At 36.9% G+C, this 23,381-nt stretch overlaps 1 long non-coding RNA gene across 1 annotated transcript; it reads right to left on the bottom strand.

Moving 5' to 3' along the window:
- Positions 1-5,809: 5,809 nt before the first annotated feature.
- On the bottom strand, positions 5,810-22,683 carry LOC754988. The gene is made up of 4 exons (XR_004063838.1): positions 22,344-22,683; positions 9,960-10,256; positions 7,942-8,208; positions 5,810-6,261 (listed from the first exon to the last, which is right to left on the bottom strand). It is a non-coding gene; the product is annotated as a hyalin (long non-coding RNA).
- Positions 22,684-23,381: the final 698 nt, after the last annotated feature.

Below are 23,381 nucleotides of genomic sequence, written 5' to 3'. Positions count from 1 at the left end.
AGGGCCAGCTGAGCTAGCTGCATGCAAGTGAATTAAAATAATGAAAAGGACATCAAATTCTGGTAATTCTGCTTAGGTCTATAATGTAATAGATGTGCAAAAAAGGGTAGATATCTTCTATGCAGTACATTCTGCATGGTTCCTGTGCAAGAGTTTTCCTAGCTGTTTCTTATAATGAAGATATCATTTTATTGTGTGTGACAAGTTTGGTTCACATTCTTTCATTAAAGAAATAAGAGGTGAAACGATAACTTCAATGGACAGTGCAGTGCGGTGTGAGTAGTACATCCCGCCCCCCCCCCCGAACTCTGGGCAGCTTCGGGAGGAGACGCCGATGGGGATGGTGTGCTGGCAGCGACTGTGGTCGTCCGCACAAAGAAGTCCTTGCACAGTGAAATGGCTTGACAAATCGCACATTTGCCATAACCCGTTGGAAGATTAACAAATACATCTTCCCTTTCAATGCTGATTTTATAGCTTGTTATTGTAACTCCTTAAAAGATGATAATTTCAACCTTTCGGCCGCATATTCAAGGCTCTTTGATAAGAGATCTCCTTCGTCGCTCGCCATGTTCTGTAACCGCTCAAAAATGTATTTATGAATATATATGTTGTAATGAATATGCATGAAGTTTTCTCGAATCGTCTACTCTGATTGGTGCGTCGGATTGGAAGGGGCGGTTTGGCCGGTGTGGTAGGCGATTTGTTCCGCGGAACGAATCTACTGGATCGTCTCGTTCGCAGATACGTTCGAAAGCCGCCGTTCTTATCCGACATTGGCCGAACGTTTCTGCTTATATAATCGCGTATATTTTTATTACTTGTGTCGAATAAACATGGTAAAAATAAATTTTAGCTTTATCTTGATACTTTTGTATTTATTGTTGGAATGAAAACCAATATTATTTATTTTGAAATATTACTTAATAATAAGGTTTATAACCTCGTACGGAATTACCCGCGCGCGGTACGAAAAATAAATAAATAAATAACCTACTGACTAGTATATGCGCATAGAGTACATGTATATCATATGCATGCACGCACGTGCATACTCGGCACGATGTATTGCGACACAGCATGCTGATCTGGGCGCGAACTCGATACGTCAACGTGAATTTCGACAGCATCGACCTTCAGCATTCATTGTCATCGTAGTCGTAGGTCAACCTCGTAGTCGTACGTATGAGCGATAGTCATAAAAAATGGCAGATGAGCAATTTGGTGATGATTGCAGGAACATCGAAAGGTTTCTTGCGAATAGGAGTTATCCGGAAGGCATATAAAGCAGCATTCAAACCAAATTAAAAGGCCTGATTAGAAAACACCCCGACATCTGCTTTTACAGGCAAACTAAGCCTATGGCAACAACTGCCCTTTTTGCTAGACCACCCAGTCCCCGTCGCTTCGCGACGGCGCTGTCTATAGTTATTGTTTGTGGTCAATCATTGGCCGCAATTATCAACATATTTGAACAACGGGAATCTGCATTTCTATACAAAGTTCTCAAATTGGCAATCGTTGGTGTAGCTAATTTGGAGAAGTTTGATTGGTTGCAAAGGCCGACCAGAATAGTTCATTTTGCTTTAGGGGTGTACCATGGCGTGTATTCAATAATACGTGAGCACGCACGCTCTCCGATGAGATTCGGAACGGATCGGCGGCTAAATATCCCGCCGATTGGTTCCACGGAATGAATCGCCCGGCCGGAACCGATCGCCTGTGACTAGCGGAACGAATCTACGAATCCAGAACAAATCGGCGGGTACATATCCAGGCGATCGGTTCCGGAGGAACCGATCGCCTGCACGGAACAAATCGCCTATGACACCGGCCAGCGCATATTTTTTTTTACACAACTGTTTAGCCACTTCAGTCAAATATACCGTGCAAACGACTAGAGACAGAGTCTAGCATTACCCTTAGCAGTGTTGGATTGCTGGAGCTGCACATGTGTACATACTTGTTATTTGTTTCGGGTTAAATCTATCCTCTGTTCTCTTTCATTATGTATTTCTGTGTTCTCCATCAATCTATCCTCTTCTCTTTTGTCATGTACTTTTTTTTTCTTCAATCTATCCTTTTCTCCTTCATTATATATTTCTTTGTTTTTCCACAATCTACCCCCCACTGCCCCAGTTCTCCTTCGTTATGTTATTCTTTTGTTCTCCTTCATTCTAACCTCTTTTCTTTTGTTTTATGTATTTCTTTGTTTCTCCTTCAATCTATCCTTTTCTCCTTCGTCATCTATTTCTTTTTTTTAATCTGATAGATTTCCTTTCTCCTTATTTATGTATTTCCCTAGCTGTGTTTCCTTAGTCTCAATCTATGATCCTCTTACAGCTCTTCAATTATGTATTTCTATGTTTTTCCTTCTCCATATCCTCTCCACTATCCTTGTTTCCCCCCCCCCCCTTTCTATCATTTTCCTCTCCCTGGGTGTACGCATGGACCAGAGACGTGATAGAGAAGGACTAGAATCAAGCCGCTCTCCTTTGACCCCATGCTCCAAGCCGCCGAAAAGTTATGCGCTAATCTGCAACTGTTGACCAGGTGGTGAGATAAAAGAGCGCATGAAATTTCAGGATTTAGAATTCCTACATCAGAAAATGGTATCACAGCAACTGGTCGCTGTCCCTTTCAATGATTTCTCATCCATTGTTGAATGTGTAAAGAGTAGAACAAGCGAACACAAACTTGTGTAATTTCATCCTTTTCTCCAACTGCAAAAATACAAAAAAAACACACGCAAAAACACGCATTAGCAAACTTAAAGTTATCGAAGATTGTAAATCATAGATTACACAACGGGACATTAAAACATGCACAAATTAGTGCATTATCCTAAAATATTAAGTTTTTGTCAGGATCTAATTTTTCTTTTTGACACAAAATTATTGGAAGGGCGGAGTCCTAAATTTGAAAAAAATGTTTAATGCACTATTCCCAATACAATCCCCATATAAAGTTGAAAATTACACTGAAATTTTTCCGGTAATTTAATATTTTGTAATAAATGTGGAACTGGTGCCTGGGGGCCGTTTCTCGAAACCGTCATAACTACAAGATCAACGACATCTCGCCACTGCCACGCAACTTGTCAGCTAAGTGTTTCACTAAGCCGTCTTTGCCAAGATGAGCGACAACTTCCGCGACAAGCGAGTTGTCACTGCTCCGAACCCGTCATATCTTTTTAATTGCTGTAAAGCGCCATCACAAGTCAGTTTGTTGCCATTCCATGGGCCGCGAAATGTACGATTTAGTTTCACTATCATTTTGAGAAAAATATAAACGAGTTCGGTACGTAATTCTCTGGGATGCGAAATGCAAATGTACAAAAGTGAGAATACAAATTATACAGAAACTTTAAAAAGCTAAATATAAACATTAAATCACAAATCATTAAACTATAACATATAAATAAGATAGATAAGAATGTTACACACCTTTTTCAGTAGTCGATCCATAGTCTTTTCTTAGGATACCGTCATACCTTGGAGCCTATTTGCATTATTATTCCCTCTCTAATTACTTCTTCCAAATTATATTTTCAATGTCAAATCAATTATATAACGAGTATTTATGAGACTCTAGAATAAGAACTGGCTGAGAAAAGGTATTTTGCCTAAAATTCCTCGTCACAATAAACAAAAAGTACGTATTGATAAACTATCACTTTACGGTATCCTTCAACTAACTTTTCATTCGACTGTCGAAAAAAAAACACTCACCGGTTTTTCTTCAATTTAAGAATCTTTACAGAAATATGCAAATCGTTTGGTGATCTACATTTGATAATGACACTATTTATTATTTATTTTAGGAGAATTTATATGTATATATTTCTTTTTGAACAATTTTAGCCCCAAAACTTGTTTTGGGTTATTCTTGATAAATAAAATGGATCGTGACAAAGACTTTGTTCTTGAGCTGCTAGTATCGCGATATATCGATATCATGTCTGTTATGGCTTTGTGAAACGGTTTATCCGCTTCATGACATCTGCGTAGGTCGCCGACAAAGATATGACTGTCATGGAGTTGGTTTCGAGAAACGGCCCCCGGCCTCCAAAGATTCCCGCAGTGGAAGCGCGGCTCGGAGCATGGAACTTCAAAGCCAAGTGGAATGTCAAACAGTCCTTTGTTACGCTTTAGAACTCACGAATGCGTTTGAATAAATTACAAGAGTTTCGACTCCTTTCTTTCACCTCCCTGCATGGACCTACTACAAGTAGGTCCATGGTGGACGGCTTAGGCTCTTTCACCAGAGCACTTCTTGGAATTTTTTCGCGAAAGTGGCTAAACAGTTGTGTAAAAAAAATATGCGCTGCCGGCCAATTTGGCTATGGATAATATCTCGGTCTTGGTTCCAGTTTCATTACTAAACAAACAAAGAATAGTCTAATAATAGTGATGCAGATAATGAATGTAAATCTTTATACCAATTATAAACATTGTATTTGTTTGCATCTTTTATTTATTCATTTGTTGTAATACGTATAATTTCTACAGAGAATGATATTATTTTCGAAGATGTATTGGCTATGTTGAAGAAATTCTTACATTAACGAACTACACGACATCAAAGAAATAATTTTCATTTCCTGAATAAAAAACATTTTTTGACATATTACATAGTAAATTTGAATCGCATTTTCCTTTATTTGTACTTTCATGATTGTAACAATTTCTAAGTGAATAATGAATTTAATAATACTGTTTCCAAGCATGTATATTAGGAGTTCAATGAATATCACAGACATGTATTTAATAGAACCGACAAAACAAATCCATATTACAAACAAGATCTTAATAAAAGTGATATACGACGGATTTCTACTTGAGAATTTTTTTTTTAATTTACACCAATATTTAAGCCAATAATATCTTGATAACATGACTCATATACAGCACTCTAATTCACTTAAAATAAATGGATGGATAGTCATGGCGCAACAATCTGCGAATTGAGAGGTACATGTTTATGCAAAATAAAGTAGAAAGGGTGAGGAAAATAGAGAGGTAAAGAGAGATAGAACGAGAAAGGGCAGAAGCGCGTAGAAGAGCGAAAAGAGGGCCTATGAGAAAGGAGTGCTTCTCCGTTATAGGGTTAATTACGAATTATACACACACTCACCCCACCCAGATATATAAATGACATCCGATACCAAGTCCATGTTCTGGTTTATAACGATAACAAGAGGGAACATGTACCTGGTAAATTTTCTTGCTTTTTAATCAAAGAGTTTATTATCCTGTTTAGAAGTCGTCCAGTTGAACCGTACGTCGTTGGACAGATTCGACTGATTTAATACGACAAACAGTAAGAGCAAAAATCCTCATATAGCTTTTCTAAATATATTTCCTTGTATCTATAGTTTATAAAAAGCAACAAGGTGCTTTGTTTTCAAACCATTCCAAATTCTGTTAATGAAAAAGATAATGAAATATTGGTTTGCAGAGCCTAAACTTTACCTGGTAGAGTAGCCTTTATATCTGATATGTAAGAGTATTATAAATACATGTATTCTAATGTTTATGTGATTTTCATATGAATTCATTAGTATTATATAGGAGTATCAGAACATTCCGACTGAATAACAAACATGGAATTCTCTATTAACGTAATCCATATACATAGTTATATATATATATATATATACCACCACATATTTTACTTAAATAACAATAATTTCCAGACGCATAAACAACTAAGATATCGGAAACTCCTCAACTTATCCTTTACACTCAAACCACAGTACAAAAATGAAAGATAAGAAATACGTCACTGATGGGCACATCGCCATTTATTCTTCGTTTCTACGATAATTTCCCCTGCAAAAAAAAATCCTCCGGGATCACCGAATTTCCAAAATTTAACACTGCCTAAAAAACAAAACTTAACCTATTTATACCTGACCTTATACCTTCTTACAAACTTAGCCCTATTTATATCTTGAATTGTTCAACGACATAGACGATGGAGCAAAAGCACGGCCGCCACTCTTTGTTTTTAGCATTATCTCGCCATGGCTCTGGTTATATAAAACGCAGAGTATTCACGACCAACTAGCTGGACACGGCATAGCTTAAATGAAGAGGGCGAAGATGTGTGGACGATCAATGACCTATTTGAGGACGATTAGGAAGAGGGCGATGCAAAGGACTAGAAGAACGGAAGAAAATGAAGTGACGAGCGCAGTGCTACCTGAATGCACTTGACGACAGTCAGGCAGTCCCGTAGCCGGGGGCAACGTTTCATCTGCTGAGACAAAACAAACATCATCAGAAAAAAAATTAAAGAGAGCACTCATTCGAGCGAGGTGCGAAAGATCATTGTTTTTAATATCACAATGCAATGGCGCAATGAGCAAAAAAAAAAACATTAAGGGAGTGAGTCAGTGAAAATTTGTATATTTCCTAAAGCACCATTGAAGGGGTATTAATCTTTGTGGGGAAATGCACAATATAATATATTACTAAAAATGATGATACAATATTAAAGGTAATACAAAGTTTTGGTATGGGGTCATGAATTTGTTTCAAATTAACATAATGGAAGCATAATTATGTGATCCTACAATATTCATTGCTCGTTATCGCGGTTGAAATCGAGTCTAAAGTTATTAAATTGTAATTAATTAACTCTTTATGTTGTATAGCTCCCTCCCAAGGTCAAGATATTAATTCAGCTATAAAACAATGTTTCTTGACTAAAATTGACCGATTAGCTATTCACGTTTGGAAATTATATATCACAACTACATATTCTGAAATTTTCATGGTCGCAGCTACCATTGTACGGCCGTAGGCGCTGTTTGAAATTTATCAAAATTTACCGGGAGCACCGGTAAATTTTTATATTTAATTTGTCTCGAAAGCAAAAGTGTTTTAGGGACTAAATTTTCTAGTGCTTATAATACATCCACAGGGTCATCCAAATATATAAAAATTATAAAGAATCACTATCCACCCAATTTTCAAAATTTCCCAAAACTTTGTATTACCTTTAATAATTTAATATCAACAAATACTATCTTGCATAAACTAAACTAAATAATCATTATAATGATAATAATGATAACAAATAAATAAATAATTAAAGGTAAAGACCAGTTTTGGAAACGCCCCCCTCTCAAAGAACATGTTTTGACTAATACGTGATCATAAAAAAAAATGTTGGTAAAATATATTTGGTAAATTATTATATATATTTGGACCTGATAGATATAACGCACGTGTCGCGTATAGTCCCATACACATTTTTCTGTGTACAGTGCTTGTAAATTCACCACGACTGGCCAAATTTCTTATCATTTTGATGATTCCAGAACCTTGCAGTACACACCAATACTTAATATTATATGATAGATGTTCAACATTTTATGATCGATTCCAGAAGGTTTCTTTCACAATGCAATCGCATGACCAGGACTCAACTTTATATTTACTAATAATACTGATTTAAAATGAATTGATATAATTTGGCACTACATAGTCAAGATTACTGCCTTATTTAGCCGATACTTGAATGACTTCAATAGTGCCTCAGGACAATGCTGGCTGTAGACGGGCAATCAACCAATACTTATCATAATTCTATTTTGCAAACACATTACCTAAATTGATTGATTGTTGCACACCTTAAGATTAACCTAATATATAGCACTCATTCAAACAGCTAATTATCATGATAAAATAATGACAGCGACAATGATACTTATGAAAATAATGATAATGATGACAAAAATAACAATGGTAATGCCAATAATAAAAATGATCTTAAACATAATAATAATATATATTAATCATAATAATAAAATGACAATGTGATAATCAAATTCTTAAAAAAATCAATGATAACAAAAATGAAAATAATAATTATAATAATGATAATAATAATGAATATGATAATAATAATAGTATGGGAATGATAACTGACCACTAGACCTGCGTACAGTCACAGAAAATTGGCAATCATCTGTATTTCCTGCCGCATCACTGGCCCGATAGGACAGCTCGGTTATGCCCAAAGGGAAATCGCCTCCGTTAGTTCCTGGACCTAGAAAGACCATTGTGGGACAGCTGGACCAGCTGTTGAGTACGGGCTCGGTCCATGAGATCGATGGCGCATTCGAAGCGTTGTCGTCGATATTGACGACGATGTTGTCAGGGCAACCCTGGATGGCAACGGGTTCATTATATGGAGCTGTTAAAAAATACATGGATTTAATATCAATCGTCAAATCTAATTCATAAAGAAATATATATACATATATATATATATATATATGTATATATATATATATATATATATATATATATATATAAATATAAAAAGTTATATTGCAAATATATATTTACATTCGTATTGTGTTCATAATATATGTTTGAGCAGCGTGCATTTGACGCTGAAAGATGCATGCAAAAAGGAGAAGAAGAAGAAGAAGAAAATTGAAGTGACCCTAGGCCTAAAATAAAATCTTGTTGTATTGCCCTTTGCTACCGACCCAAAAATCTGAAAATCTACAGTCGGCATTTAATTTTTATTTTCTTTACCGTTTTTTTAGATTTGTTTATTATTAATTTATTTTTTAAAAAGTATTTTGTTTGTTGGGATAAATGGGATATAAATGCATGAAATCAAATCATTTACAAATTCTCACTCGTCTTCTGCCTTAGTTTCAAAACTCTACTAGCGTAAAGTTGTAAACATCTCGATCAACACAACATTGCAAACCATGGATTATTATGAGGTGAACAAGATATGAATGGAATGATGACGCTGAAACACATGTATTTAAGCATTAATAACTGAGAAATATCAGCCGAAAGAGGGCGGGAAGAAAAAACAACATTCAAAACTGAAAAATATCGGCCCAAAGAGGGCGACAAAAAAAAAAAAAAAAAAAAACACTTTTCCGACCGACCAACCCATGTTTTGGCACTACAACAGGTTTTTATTTTAGGCCCTATAAAGAAACCCCAAGTTTACGCGTGAATTATTCAATAATTCAAAATGATATTTAGTTAAATGTGTACATGATTTGAAAGCTTATTTTCTAGTTAACATATAACATTAAAAAAAACCTCAACAAAAAGTCGCGCATTAATAATTTCATACAGCATGAAGTGACAGTTTCAGAAACCCAATTGTCTAAACTAAGTGGATGGCTGATACGTTTGGTTTATTTTGGTTTTGAAAACATATAAAATGATTTTGAATTAATAATTGCTTAAAATACCATCATTTCAAAGCGCACGTCTTTTAAGTGCATACTACGAGACCATACTCATGATGGAAGGATAAATGACTAAGCAGGCATTATTTAAACGGAAAAATATCTGGTTTCAATGTGTCTATACCAGGTAATACGCGGTCTTCGCTTTCAAGTACGCCTCCGCTGGTGTCACAAGCGAGAATCTCCTGTAAGAGCCACAACCCTAACCGTGGTCTAGTTAGTGCAATAATTATAGATATTGTATGCTTAAAATAGTGATATTTCCAAAAAGATATATGTTTAATTTGACATTTCACATGTAGGCCTATGTACAATTATTTATCATTGCATTAATATTCTTATGTTTTGACACTGTTATTGCATAATGCAGGGCTTTCTTGAAAAGCAGGTCCACTGGCTTCCAGTGGAACTGAATGAAACTACTCTATTAAAAGAAATAATGAATAAATGAATAATAATGCCTCCTGGCTGCGCAAAGAGTTGTGCATGCTCAGATGAGTTCTCATTAAACAGACTAACTTGTTAAATTATTTGTATCATGTTATCTTTTTTGTGTTTCTTAAAATAACATAGAAAAGCGGATACAATGGAGAAAAAAATGAAAAAACAAAGTTATATTTTAAAACACCAGACATTAATGGCTCTCAAAAATAGTATAATTTGTATATTCATGTTTTTATCCAGAGATCTGACGCGGCCTGAGACACAGGCGTCTTACTGTTTGATATGATCCGAGTAGTCACAGGGCTGATGGCAAGATCGTTGCCACTCGTCAATGTCACCGTACTGTTGTGAATCGTGAGAGTGGATGACTTCATATCATACTCGTTGATCAAGCTCGTGATGGCATAACTCGTGGTAGAACGTGACTGAGCTGACCAGAACAGCCTGCTGCCGTACTTGCTGAGAGAACTACCCGTTGTTTCGGTGGAGAATACTTTGATGGTTCTATTCCCACTCCCGTCTAGATTCGTGACGCCTAATTCAGTCCTTTTCGTGTAGTAAAACAAGCGGGCTGGTATAAGAAATAGTAAGAAAAAATATTAGATGATAAATGCAGGCTGCACAATTTTTTTGAATATGGCTATTACCCTTTGTTCTATTCAACGGTTCTTTCTGGCAATTTTGACCGATATAAAAGCCTCAAAACTACCCCTCCCCTTCAAAATAAAATATATATACATATATATCATAGATATATGCCATAGACTTGGTAAATGATTCTTAGTAAATAATTGCCATGCTCATATACTCCATAAAAGTGTACCCAATATATTTGGAATAAAGGGAACATTCATATTTGTGAGGTAAAGTATTATCTAATAATATTGGGTACACTCCAATTGTAAATGTGTACTGTTTTATCTTACATAATGGTTACAAAATATGAAAGTGACGACAGACTAACGGTTTCGTCACTAGGTCTACCACGTATAACTGGTGCTCGGTGATCAGTGCCCCATTATACAAATCTAAGCAATTGTACGATTGATTTTTAAGATTGATTGCACATAGTGATCAATGCAATCAATCGCAAAAATCAATAGCACAATCCATTGCTAAGCTTTGTGTTACAAGACCCAATAATGGAAGGGATGCTTGTTGGATACATGAGATGTTATCCTATTTGCATTGTTTTCTTTTCTCCGCATTAATCATATCCTATACGGCAATCCGTTAGCGTGCCAAAAACTAACATACAACATTTAAACCCTTAACTTTGCATTCATTTTTGGACACGGTGACTCTTAGGTTGGCGAGTCAAAGACACAGTCCTACCGTAGCAAATAAGGCATTTTCGATTGTGTCGACGAGAACGCCGTCTACGTCCAGAGCGCGTGTTCACCCAGTTAAGCTATGGTCACAACCCCCAAAAGTAGCCTGTTCGGCGGCCGGGCGGCGAGTTTTTAGCCAATTTCGCCCGGGCATCGAGCAGCGGCCACCCGGGCACCATTTGTTTTTAGGGCATCGTTCGGTCGCTGCTGAAGTTTCAGCGCGGAGTTAAAATTCGGCGGCGCCTGCTCACTTTTCACTCGCAGCCCAAAAAACGCTCGGTGGCCGGGCGGTCGCCTCCCGGGCACCGACCTAATCGAGCGTTCACCGTCGAGCGATTTAGGTCTAAAATCAAAGCCGCTAGGTCAAAGGCTGCTGAACGGTCGCCGCCCAGTTACTGCCATGTCGTCGCCGGGAGATCGGTCGGTCACTGGGCGGCGAGTTCAAAATCGGCCGGCAGCCGTTGACCTCGCAGCTTCGATTTGACTTATATCGCTCGATTAGGCCAGTGCCCGGGCGGCGACCCCCCCCCCCCCCCCCCCCCGGGCACCGAGCGTATTTTGGTGCCCCGCCGATCACCGGCCGGCCGCCGGGCAATTTCATTAAAATCAGCCGGTGGCCGGTAGGAGACCGCTCGGGAATCGGTGGATCATCAGTCGTTCACTAGAGAAGCTCTCCGATTTCGCCCAATTTTGACCTAAAATCGACCGGCGATCGACGGGAAATCGACAGAGCACCGCTCAGCCATCGCTTGGGCTCGACAGCCTGCTCGACTTCTCCAAAAATCGCTGGGCGATGCCTTAATTCCAGCGGCGACCGAGCAGGCTACAAATCGGTCGGTTCCATTTGAAAACGTTTCGATTTCAGTCAACGCCCACTCGCCACTAGTGAACAAGATGATGTGACGCATTCGTCATATCCATTCCCCCCCGCCCGCGACACTTTAAATGTGGTCAGAACACGAACCGGTACCACTGACTTCTACTGGTACAGATAGTTAGGTACGTACTATACAGAACGTACTATACAGAATGCACCCCACGCCAAATAGTGACATGCCAGTGTCACAAGGTAATAAGGTATACAAAAAAAATGCTCATCTGACCTTAATTAAACGCCTAAAACCCCTGAGCTTCCGGGGCCGGCTCCGCCGTCTCGACCCCACCAGGGGCCCTAAGACGGGCCCCTGAATGCTTATCATGGGATTCAGGAATACATTGCTTATTAAAAAGCTTATCAAAAAGCGTCATTATTAAAGTCTTTCTTTCTTTTCTGAAGTAGGTAACCCTTGCAAATAATCGATCAAGTTAGTTCTACCACACCTGGTAACATTTATACCCAGATGTTGTGTGTCCGGACAGGTTGTGTAACCGGACAGTAAACTGTTTATTTAAAACAGCAATTTGAAGAAGTTGCACACAATATTTCGTTAATCATCTAAGACGTATGTTGGACTAAATTATCCAGGACAAGTATTAATGATGCTTAGAGCTAATTGGTGAATATTTCTCGTTAAATTCAAAAGCAAAAGAGAAGGCTTTTTGTTTGTTACGTGTGTCGGACATACCCCCCCCCCCCCCATCATAGTGACACGAACTGACTTAATGAATAAATAAATAAAAGAATACTATTACTACTCTCTCTCCAAAAAAAATGGGAATTTACGCTCTATTTTCACTTTCTTGGGAGTGACGTCAGGGATCACTTGTTTAGGAGTGAATGCGATTGATTTTCGAGTGGTCTCTAAGAAGAAAAAGGTGAATGTTCACTCTATTTTCACTACATTTTTACTCTCCAGAGGAGTGACGTCCGTGATCACTCGATTTCTTTTAGAGAGTACTACTATTACTACTACTACTACTACTACTACTACTATTACTACTACTATACTGCTTCTACAATCGTCATCGTGTCTTTTTGAGCTCGATCTTACTATCTGTGCACCCAACACAAATAACCAACAACAACAAGTAATACATAAAAAAAATATATTTACAATAGTTTCAAAAATACATATTTAATAAACTATCAAAAAGTTTGATTAAAAAAAAAAAAAATCATTAAGATCATAACTATCACATCATTCTCAACCTTCCCATGCATAATAACAAGATTAATTTATGTAAAACCAATAAAAAAAAAAGTGCAACGAATTTGAAAATTGCTTTGTAGCAAATTGTGCCTTCCCTGTCTATGTCATTTACTGATGAAACCACGTTGTTTAATCACTAGAAATTATACTTATTTGAAATCAGGAATAACGTAACAAGACAGTGTTTATAGATATTTTTGTCATCAAGTGCGAAATTTGTTCTAAAAACCTTTTACATGTTTTCCGGCTATTCGATTTTTTAAAACATGATAATATCGTATCTTTACTATTTTTTGTGTAATTATAAAGAGTAATAAACTAACGACTCGACAGTCAAGATCCGTTTTTTAATTGTTTAATTTGGTTAACGAATGTAAAGCCAAGGGTTCGAAGGGTCACGTCAATTTTATAAAACTTGTAAGGTATGATCATGGTTCAAACGCATAATTGAATAGAAATTTACACGGTAAGAAAAAGAAACTGTAAAAGGGAGTTCTGCTCTGTTTAAATTGGCTACTTAGAACCAGGACATTTTAGGAATATAACATATATATATATATATATACATATATATATATTTATATATGTTCATGGTTCGTGAATAGCTTCAGTAAACAATAATCAAGTACCCGACTCTTCTGCATTTCCCGAAAAACCTTTCTATTCAAGTTATTTTAATTCACTATTTCTTGATTAAATTCACCACTGACATATTTTTGATTAATATGTCATTTGTAAAATGTCATGGAGATATCTTAGAAATACATTCTAAAGACAAGAAGCAAATTAAAACTTGTCAATAAGATTGTAGTTGTAAAGGATAAATGAGCAACGTAAAATGAGCAAAGTAATAGGCCTCCCATTCTTTCTTTATTGTTTTCGTCCTTTCTAGAATTTTCTTTAAATGACACTTTTTTGCCTTTTAATTACATCTATCTGATCGACTTGTCGTTTGTCTAAGGACTTTTAAGTCGAATGACACATCTAAAGCACAAATTTACCCAATGCTGTTTTTATCCATCACACCTATAAATCTTCTCAACTTTTTTTTTCATCAACTATAGAATATTCCTCAAACTTTGTTGTCGACGGTTATCGATAATATTCCTGTTTTGATGGAGATCGCCTTGATGCAAAAAAAAAAAAAAAAAAAAAAATGACCAATATTAGGTCGGATCAAAAACTCATAAAATATCCTCGAATTGATGAAATTGGGTCAGCGATGGGGCGGAGGAGGGAGAACTGGCAGAGGTACTAACCTTTTTAACTTAATACGTCCCATACTGATGACTAAGAGCCGATAACGAGACACGTTTACGCTGCCGTCTGTTTTCTCTAAAATTTTGTTTCTTCTATTTTTTCTAATTGTTACATATTATATTTGGATTACGGCACTGATTCGAATTATTATATATGAAATTTAAACTTCAATATTAGACGTCACTAATCGGCTCAAACCACTAAAAGTCTCTCTATCTCTCTTTTATCTTCTAAAAGTGTAGATCTAAATCCTTTCTATGATGTACCCCCTTTGCATAGCACCAGAGAATGCATAGCGATCAATCAATCATTTCATTGTTCGATTTTGAGACTCAGCCGCAGGGTTTCTGTCCTTGGGTAAGGCATTCATATACTTTCCCCTGTCCCAACCCAGGGGGTGTTTCACAAAGATCCTAAGTTGAACTTATCTCTAAGTTTGAAAGCCATTAGCATCTTTGAAAATATTTCTTTATAAATATTTTAAAAGGCATAACAAGTTGATATAAATCATTCATATTTTCTATTATCATGGGAGATTTTATGTTCTTGATGGGGAATTTATGAAAAGTCTAACAAATACTTGAATTTTTGCTGTTGAATATATTTATTATAAGGCTACAAATGGCTCTCCATAATTGTTAAGTCCAACTTAGAGTTAAGTTCGACTTAGAATCTTTGTGAAACACCTCCCAGGAGTAATAACTAAAACGTAAGAAACAATTATTTTATGATTGATTTCAGAGTCTTGTAGGACATCAGTCGCTTTAAATGTTTGCGTGTTGTAAATGTAGTTGTATTATTTGTATTGTTTAAGAGTTACTGATACTTACTCATGTGAATACCAAAGATTGTGTAGACCAACACCAAAATATGCCACATTCCTCCACGCGCCATCTCGGAATTATCTCCCGTAGAATAATATGAACTGCGTCTTTTCTGTGTCTACCAAAATTGGTTCTGGTTGGGAGAAGCAATAAATGTTTTGATTTAAAATATGTCTTGAGAACGGGCTTTTATAATGTTTAACAGCAGCTTTCATAATCTCATTTTACACCTGTATACTCCTTGAAGGCTAATGGTCGAGTATTGGTCAAATGATATTACTGAATAGCCTTGGGTTAGATATGAGGGTATTTCGCTCCAGATGATTAGCACATTCGTTGAGTCGATTTGCAAAAATCAAGGTTGCAAAAAAGTCCAGTCGACCTCGTACCTTAATATCTGTATTAATATAGAGTGGCATTCCGAAGGCGAACTACCAGCATGAATAATTGGATCATTTAATTTGTACATGTAATGACAAGGTAATTCTTGTATCAATTCAGGTAGTACGTAGTCAATTGAAGGTGAAACTCTCACTGAGATGTCTGGTGAGCCAGTCAAGTGGACTGGTTAATAAGGGCCTAATTTGATTTGATTTGATTTGATTTACTAATTTCTGTTTGATTTTCTTTTTCTTTTGCATTTTTACAAACATATATAACAAACAAAACATTGCACATTTTTACACATTTCAAAAGAATATAATGTCGAATAATAAAAGTAACCAATCGAAAACATCATACAGGAGAGCTGATAAAGTAAGCAAAGCTTGATAGCATGACTACCCTCAATTGATACATAATATGGAGGAATATGGAGGAACAAATATTGGTAAAAGGAGAAAGAGACAGAGACAGAGACAGAGACAGAGAGAGACAGAAAAAAAATTGTTGAATACTTTAGACGTAAGCTTTAATAAGGTCACAATCTCAAAAAATATAGATCGGGACAAATCAATTTTCCACATACTTAGAAATGACAAAACTTGGTAGGGGTATGAACATTTTAGTTGTTAACTTTAAAAGTTACAAAATGTGAGCAGTAGCGTCACCACATAATTATGAAATATGCTTAAACGGGGGACTCTCACTGAAATCTCGGGTGAGCCAATCAAGTTAGTGGCGCACTACAGTGCAACTGGGTCGTCGTATGCAGGTATTCATCTGAAACTTCCCAGCCCAAATAAACCCCTCCAAAAAATGGGAAACTCAAGATTGATGGATTATATCTCTCTTGTCATGGATAATTATCGCTGTGTTTAGTATCATTAGAAGGTTGCAGGCGCGGATCCAGGATTTCTTAGGGGGGGGGGAGGCCCAAATTGGAAATTAATTTGAAACTTAGTGTGCTGAAATTTGAAAATCGTGCCGGCCGATATTTCGCTCAGTGGGGGGTTGGAGTGGGGGGGGGGGGGAGTCAGCGCTTTTTTTTATACTCAACACCCCCTCCCCCCCCCCTTGAGCAAAAAAAAAACAAGGTAGTGTATTCTTTTCTTTCTTTTTTTTGCACCAGGGGGGGGGGGGGCAAGGCCCGCTCGGCCCCCTGGATCCGCACCTGCAAGAGAACGTGGAGAGAGAGAGAGAGGATGCAGAAAATAACAACAGGAAATTTGTAGCGTTAAAAAATATAACAAATTCAACAGAGCAAGAAGCGATCGGAAACATCGGAAGGTTGATAAAAAAAACTGCGTCATTTTGGTATGAAATGTTACTTATTATATTTATTCTACTGTACTAACCCTCTAAAATGCAAACAAATCCTGAACAAAGTCTCAAACCACAAAGATATTATGGTTTTCTTTGAAGGCGTCACTATGCGACACCCTTTAACAGTAAATTCTCCCATCCAATTTTTGATTTATTTCTTTCCCAACTGTTTTCCATGAAAATAAGACACAAAACAGGCTTCTTTTTTTCCAACACTTAAATGTCTGGAATGGTATATAGAGCCAATTCATTGCTTTGTTACGATTTACATTCACCTAATATGTAGTTAAATTATAATAATACAGTTGGGAGAATCCAGGAATCGATCAGTTCATTTTTTCCCAATTTGTATCATTAATAATGGTCTGTTTTCACTCAAACTTTCAGATTATCTTTAATTGTACATCTAGCATTGAATTCACTACCTTAGCACAATTTTATCTCATCTAAATAATTTTACCAAGTCCCTTTAAATGTCGGGTGACATCCAAACATAAGTTGATTCCTGTTGATTTGCAGGGCTGAAAACAACTCATATTTTGTTATTCAAACATCTAAATATATTTCATAGATTCTTAAATATTTTTCTTAGAATCATTTATAGTTCAGACCTGCTAAGCTCCACCCTTAAAAAAAGTTGCGAACATGTGCTGAGCTGGGAAAATTACATACCTTTTACAAACATTTTTTATCGAGCATAAATATTGTTCAATAACACGCTGGTGGATAAAACTGCCTAAAATTGCAATAAATATGACCTCAGAACAGATTGTTTGATTATTTTTGTATTCAAATTTGTAATCATTGTCATCGTCATCATTCTGGCATCTACCTGCTTTATTTATTTTCTCGTCTGTGTATTAACTACAGCTAGATTTCGTATCGTTTGATAGATTGAGTAGATACCACAGCCTGCCGGTCTTTTACCGACAAGTCACCGCATTCATGTAAAATGAACGAATCAATCGACGTCAAATAATTGATTTATCATCGCTCTATAATGAATTTTTCCACAGCATACTTGCATTCGTATCTATCACGAATGAACATTTAGCAGGTATCTTAAATGTTCGTTTTGAATAATTTCCTCTCCACTTCTTTTCCCTGTTTGATACTGATAAAATGTTCAAATGTTCTTAATCAAAGCAAAAGATTATATTCATATTTTCTTTATGCAATAAAGAGAGGGAATGAGAGAATTATGGGAAAGTCTAATTCCACTTTAAAAATAATTTGCTTTTAATAGATGCAGAAAAAACAAGACAAACAGAGCAAACAAAATTTAAGTAAAATCGGATAACTAACAGGGAAGTTATGAATTTTTATGAAGTATAAAGAGCTATGGGACTTAGAAAATCACAACACAAATTGCAAATTTGGTTATCAGTTTGTGACGTCATTGCCTCACTATTTATCAATTGCTTTATATATTTGTCCCATTAATTTCTTTTTTTATCCCCCAAAACTTGATTTCCCCATGCTTTTGCCCAGGCCATATGATTTGTATCATACTGCTTGCATACATTTCACAAAATCTTTCATGAACTTTGAAGAATTGATACTATTTTCTGAATATTGTATATTCATAATCATTGATTTGTATTTGTATGTATTGGAGTGGCGTACCATAATGGTAGGGGGAGGGTATCAATACTCTAAACATTGATTCATTTTTTATGTTTTGTTTGGTTTTGTTTTTGATAATTTATACGATGTTTGTAATCTCTTTGAAGCCATTTATATCTGTGTTAATTTTATTTAGTCTGTATTGAACATGTTAAGAACAATCTATGAGTATCAGTTCAATCACAATCATAATCACAACAAAATCTGAATCACCATCACACTGAATCACAATCCCGATCGTGATCACAGTCACAATTACCATCTCAGTCACAATCGTAATTGATACCCCCCCCCCCCACCATTATGGTACGCCACTCTAATAAATACAACTGTAGTCTGTAAACACACACTTTGCTTGCACTTATATCATTGCATATTCATAAAAAAGACACTCTTACTCAGTTCCATGCTAATTCTATATTGATGTGGCTAGGTTATATCTACTTAACACATGAACGTTCAGTTGCTAAATCGTGATGATTTAGTGGGTATACACCCCTAGTGAGGATAAATAACATGTTTGTTGCTTACCAACCTATACAATTTGAAATGGATTTAGCATGGAACTAAGCTTGTGGGGTTCTATATCATACTGGGTAAGATTTACATGTTTAATTTTTCTGCTAAACGTGTTAAATTGTATGCAAAGAAACGAATTTGAATTCACGGAAGACGCTATTACATACTATGTCCCATTTGCAGGCCAATAAAATGAAAAGGTTAAATTCCAACGGCATTTAAAAGATAATACTAATTTACAACTTCCCTAAAAAAAAAGGGGGGGGGCTTGAAAATGTCTATAAGTGGGAAAATAATGACTATTAGTTGTCAAATCGACTTAAATTTGAAAGGCCCTTTGTATCACTTCGTGCAAAATGACATAGGGCGCTTCTAATAAATTTATACGAGAAGTAAAACCCTGTTCATCATTGTTTTCGTGTTGCAAAGTTGTTTACAGACTAAAAAAGGGATAGTACGGGACTGTAGAGAGTGAATAAAAGTAGGAAATTATAATTGAAAATGTAAAACGTTGTAAACCTAGCAATAAGAGGCTCTTGAATCCAGTTTTTAAATGGACATGGCTTTGGGGCTACCCGCTACCGCCGCCAGGCTACGCTGTCGATTGCCAGCTAGCTGTCGATTGCCAGCTGGGACCCCCCTGGCGATTAATGTGGGGGGGGGGGGATTTTTCAAATTTTCGAGGGCCAAACAAAAAAATAGTGCTCTCTACCCCCCCCCCCCCCCCCTCCCCCCTCCCCCTTCCCCCTCTACCACTGAGTGAAATATCGGCCGGCACGATTTTTTTTTTATTTCAGCACATTAAATTTCAAATTGATTTCAAGTTTGGGCCCCCCTAAGAAATCCTGAATCCGCGCCGATACCCACCCCCCCCCCCAAATAAAAATCCCAAGGCTCCCCTGTAGTTTTTTCTACATTGTTCCCCCCCCCCCCGCAAAAGGTCCCTATTTTCTCATTGTTTTACATCATCAACAACAACAACAACAATAATATTTATTATAAAACTCCAAAATTGGTTTGTTTTTATAAATAATAATATCTGCCCGGCAAAATATTTGAAGTAAGTATGTAGATAAAGATCATCAGACTTTATTACACTGATGAGGTGTATTGGGTTCTCTTCACTTGTCTCTTTTTGGCTCTCTTTAGCTGGGGGTCGAACCCGATACCTTCCAGTTATCAGGCGATTGCCTACCCACTAGACTAAAGTGTCACATTGCTAATCTCCATGTTTTTTTTTTCATACTTATACTTATTGTTGTAGATGTAGCAAAAGAAAAAAACGCAACAGCTGGGGGTCGAACCCGATACCTTCCAGTTATCAGGCTATTGCCTACCCACTAGACTAAAGTGTCACATTGCTAATCTTCATGTATTCTTCATACTTACACTAATTGTTGTAGATGTAGCAAAAGATGTTTTCTGACTAATTCAGAGAGTCGCTTGTTAAAGAAAGAGTATTACATGCTATTTTTTCTTTGTTGAGGGGGGGGGGGGGGGTGTCCCCTTTAAAAAAGAGATGACAAGTCAATATTATGGAGTGAAGAAAAAAAAATAACATGGGTTTATATAAAGGAGAAACTGAGACTCGAACCGAGTACATTGCATTGTGAAGTGATCACTTTTATCCACAAGACCATTTTGCCTCACCGTGATAACTGGTTCGCTTTTTGTTGTTAACACTTTCTGCATGCTAATGACTTTACAAAATGTGCCGATTTACTGATTTGACGCTTTCGGGATGCATTATTATCATTATTTTTGTAGTCCGATGTTGTCAAGATTGGCCGTATTTTTTTTCTTTCAGTTACTGATATTACTGATATAATAGTGAGGTTTTATGTTTATTTCATTTAATTTGCAAACTGCTGACTTAAACTTAAAGTGATATGACAAGAGGCCACTGCCCTCACATAGTATAATGAATAGAACACGGGTCTATTCAATTCAGTATATGCTACGAATTCTATAACAGGGCACCAATGAATAGGGAAGCTTGGCTATTCGATTCTGTTTTCAATAGCTTGCACCTGCAATTTTTGAATAGTTACGTAACAAACTACTCAGCTCTTTCTGACATGGCATCAATAATATTAGTGAATTGAAAACAAACCTGACCCTCCCTTCATTGAGTGACTTTTGTTTGGTCAAATGCGAAGATTACCAAAGAGGAGGTAATAATAGCATTCCTGACATTGCAACAATGACCGCGTTATTTTGATGCATTGTCCCTAAACCTACCGAAGAGGCTCTTTGTCCTTGTCTGGGAGGACAAGCACTTTAGACTGGGGCTGTAGTCTCATTTAAAGAAAGGAAAACAATTTCGGGACAGTTCAAAATAATGCTTGGAAATGGAAATTCAAATGATACCGTTTTAAAAACCAGAAAGATATGGTTTGAGGACAAGAAGCAGGATGTAATTCATTGCTCGGCAATCTTGACTGTATTTAAAACAGAGCATCCAATATACCTGATATTTAATAGTACTGTACAATGTACATTAAATAAAATAACTAAATAAACAAACAAATAATGGACCTCTTTAGCCAAGACTGTAGATTTTTATTGTTGAGCACTAAATGATTCTGCTCGGTCATTCAGGCTAGGTGGGGGAATGCTTTCAATAGACTTAAATTTGAAAGGCCCTTTGTATCACTTCGTGCAAAATGACATAGGGCGCTTCTAATAAATTTATACGAGAAGTAAAACCCTGTTCATCATTGTTTTCGTGTTGCAAAGTTGTTTACAGACTAAAAAAGGGATAGTACGGGACTGTAGAGAGTGAATAAAAGTAGGAAATTATAATTGAAAATGTAAAACGTTGTAAACCTAGCGACAGCTAGCTGTCGATTGCCAGCTAGCTGTCGATTGCCAGCTAGCTGTCGATTGCCAGCTAGCTGTCGATTGCCTCGAAATTGATACAAACCATCTGGTGTCACAAATGCTGTCAGTTCCTTGGCTTCCTCTGTTAAGGGTACTTGCCAATACCCTTTGGTTAGATCAATCTTTGTGAAATACTTGGCCCTAGAAAGTTTTGCAAATATTTCTTCCTGATCAGGTATCGGTTCTGCATCAGTTACGGTAACTTGATTTAACTTACGATAATCACAACAAAACCTGATCGTCCCATCTTTCTTCTTTACCATCACTACCGGGAATGCATAAGGAGAAGACGAGGATTCAACTATGCCAACATCTATCATCTTCTGAACCTCCTCCTTCACCTTACCTCGCAAAGCATGTGGTAATGGGTACGGTTTACTCTTAATGGGTTCCTTATGGACAAGTTTAATGTCATGCTTACCTAAGTTTGTCAATCCCGGCATATCAGTCAAAACTTCTTCATACTCCCGTAAAAGAGAGTTGACCTCCTCACGCTGCTTATCATCTAGATGTGGACTGATCTGCACATCTTTGAGAGATTCTGTTGGGGTAAGATTGGGGAGATGAAGAATATCCTTTCTCGAAGAATGGTTTACATCTTCATTCTCTCCTTCGCTACATTCCTCAGACAAGCCATCATCCACAACAGAGACACCAGCAACATCAAACCCACCTGCACTCTCCTCTCTCCTGTAGTACTTCTTCAGAAGATTTGCATGGAAGGTTTTTATCTTTCCATCCTTATCAATTCTGTAGTCCATTTGTCCTATCTTCTTTACCACCTTGAAGGGTCCTTTCCAGTGCATCAACAGTTTGTTGTTGTCACTTGGAAGTAGAAGAAGGACTTCATCATCAACTTCAAACTTTCTCTCCTTTGCTTTCTTATTGTACTGTCTTCTGTACCTCTCTGCTGATTTGCTGATTTGTAGATGTAGCAAAAGAAAAAAACGCAACAGCTGGGGGTCGAACCCGATACCTTCCAGTTATCAGGCGATTGCCTACCCACTAGACTAAAGTGTCACATTGCTAATCTTCATGTATTCTCGGTCATACAGGCTAGGTGGGGGAATGCTTTCAATAGACTTAAGAGCTATAGAGCCAGTAATAGTCTGATTTTTAGACCATTGTACCGAATGGGCGTACGTTTTATGCTGCGCAAGATTCAATCAGTTTATTTTTGGCCATAAAAAGAAGTGGTTATTGATGTAGACAAATGCTTATGTACCCAATACAGCTCATTTTATGTATGTTATTACCAAAGAAGAAAAAAGGCCAGTCAGTCACTCAATAGTGTCTGACAGTGAAGTCTAGCAAGGAAACAGATTTCCTTTCATAATTTGAATATTAGGACACTGCTAATTACGTTTAAACTTCACAGATAGGACATACATAACATATTAATAATTTATGCAAAGTTCTACAGATTTGATGTTGGCTGCAAAAGGGATATAGTACATGT

The sequence above is a fragment of the Strongylocentrotus purpuratus genome, unplaced genomic scaffold, assembly GCF_000002235.5.
Source record: "Strongylocentrotus purpuratus isolate Spur 01 unplaced genomic scaffold, Spur_5.0 spur5_scaffold_13, whole genome shotgun sequence".
NCBI classification, from domain to species: Eukaryota; Metazoa; Echinodermata; class Echinoidea; order Camarodonta; family Strongylocentrotidae; genus Strongylocentrotus; species Strongylocentrotus purpuratus.
Note: the sequence above shows the minus strand (reverse complement) of the source record. Positions and strands in the feature narration are given on the sequence as shown.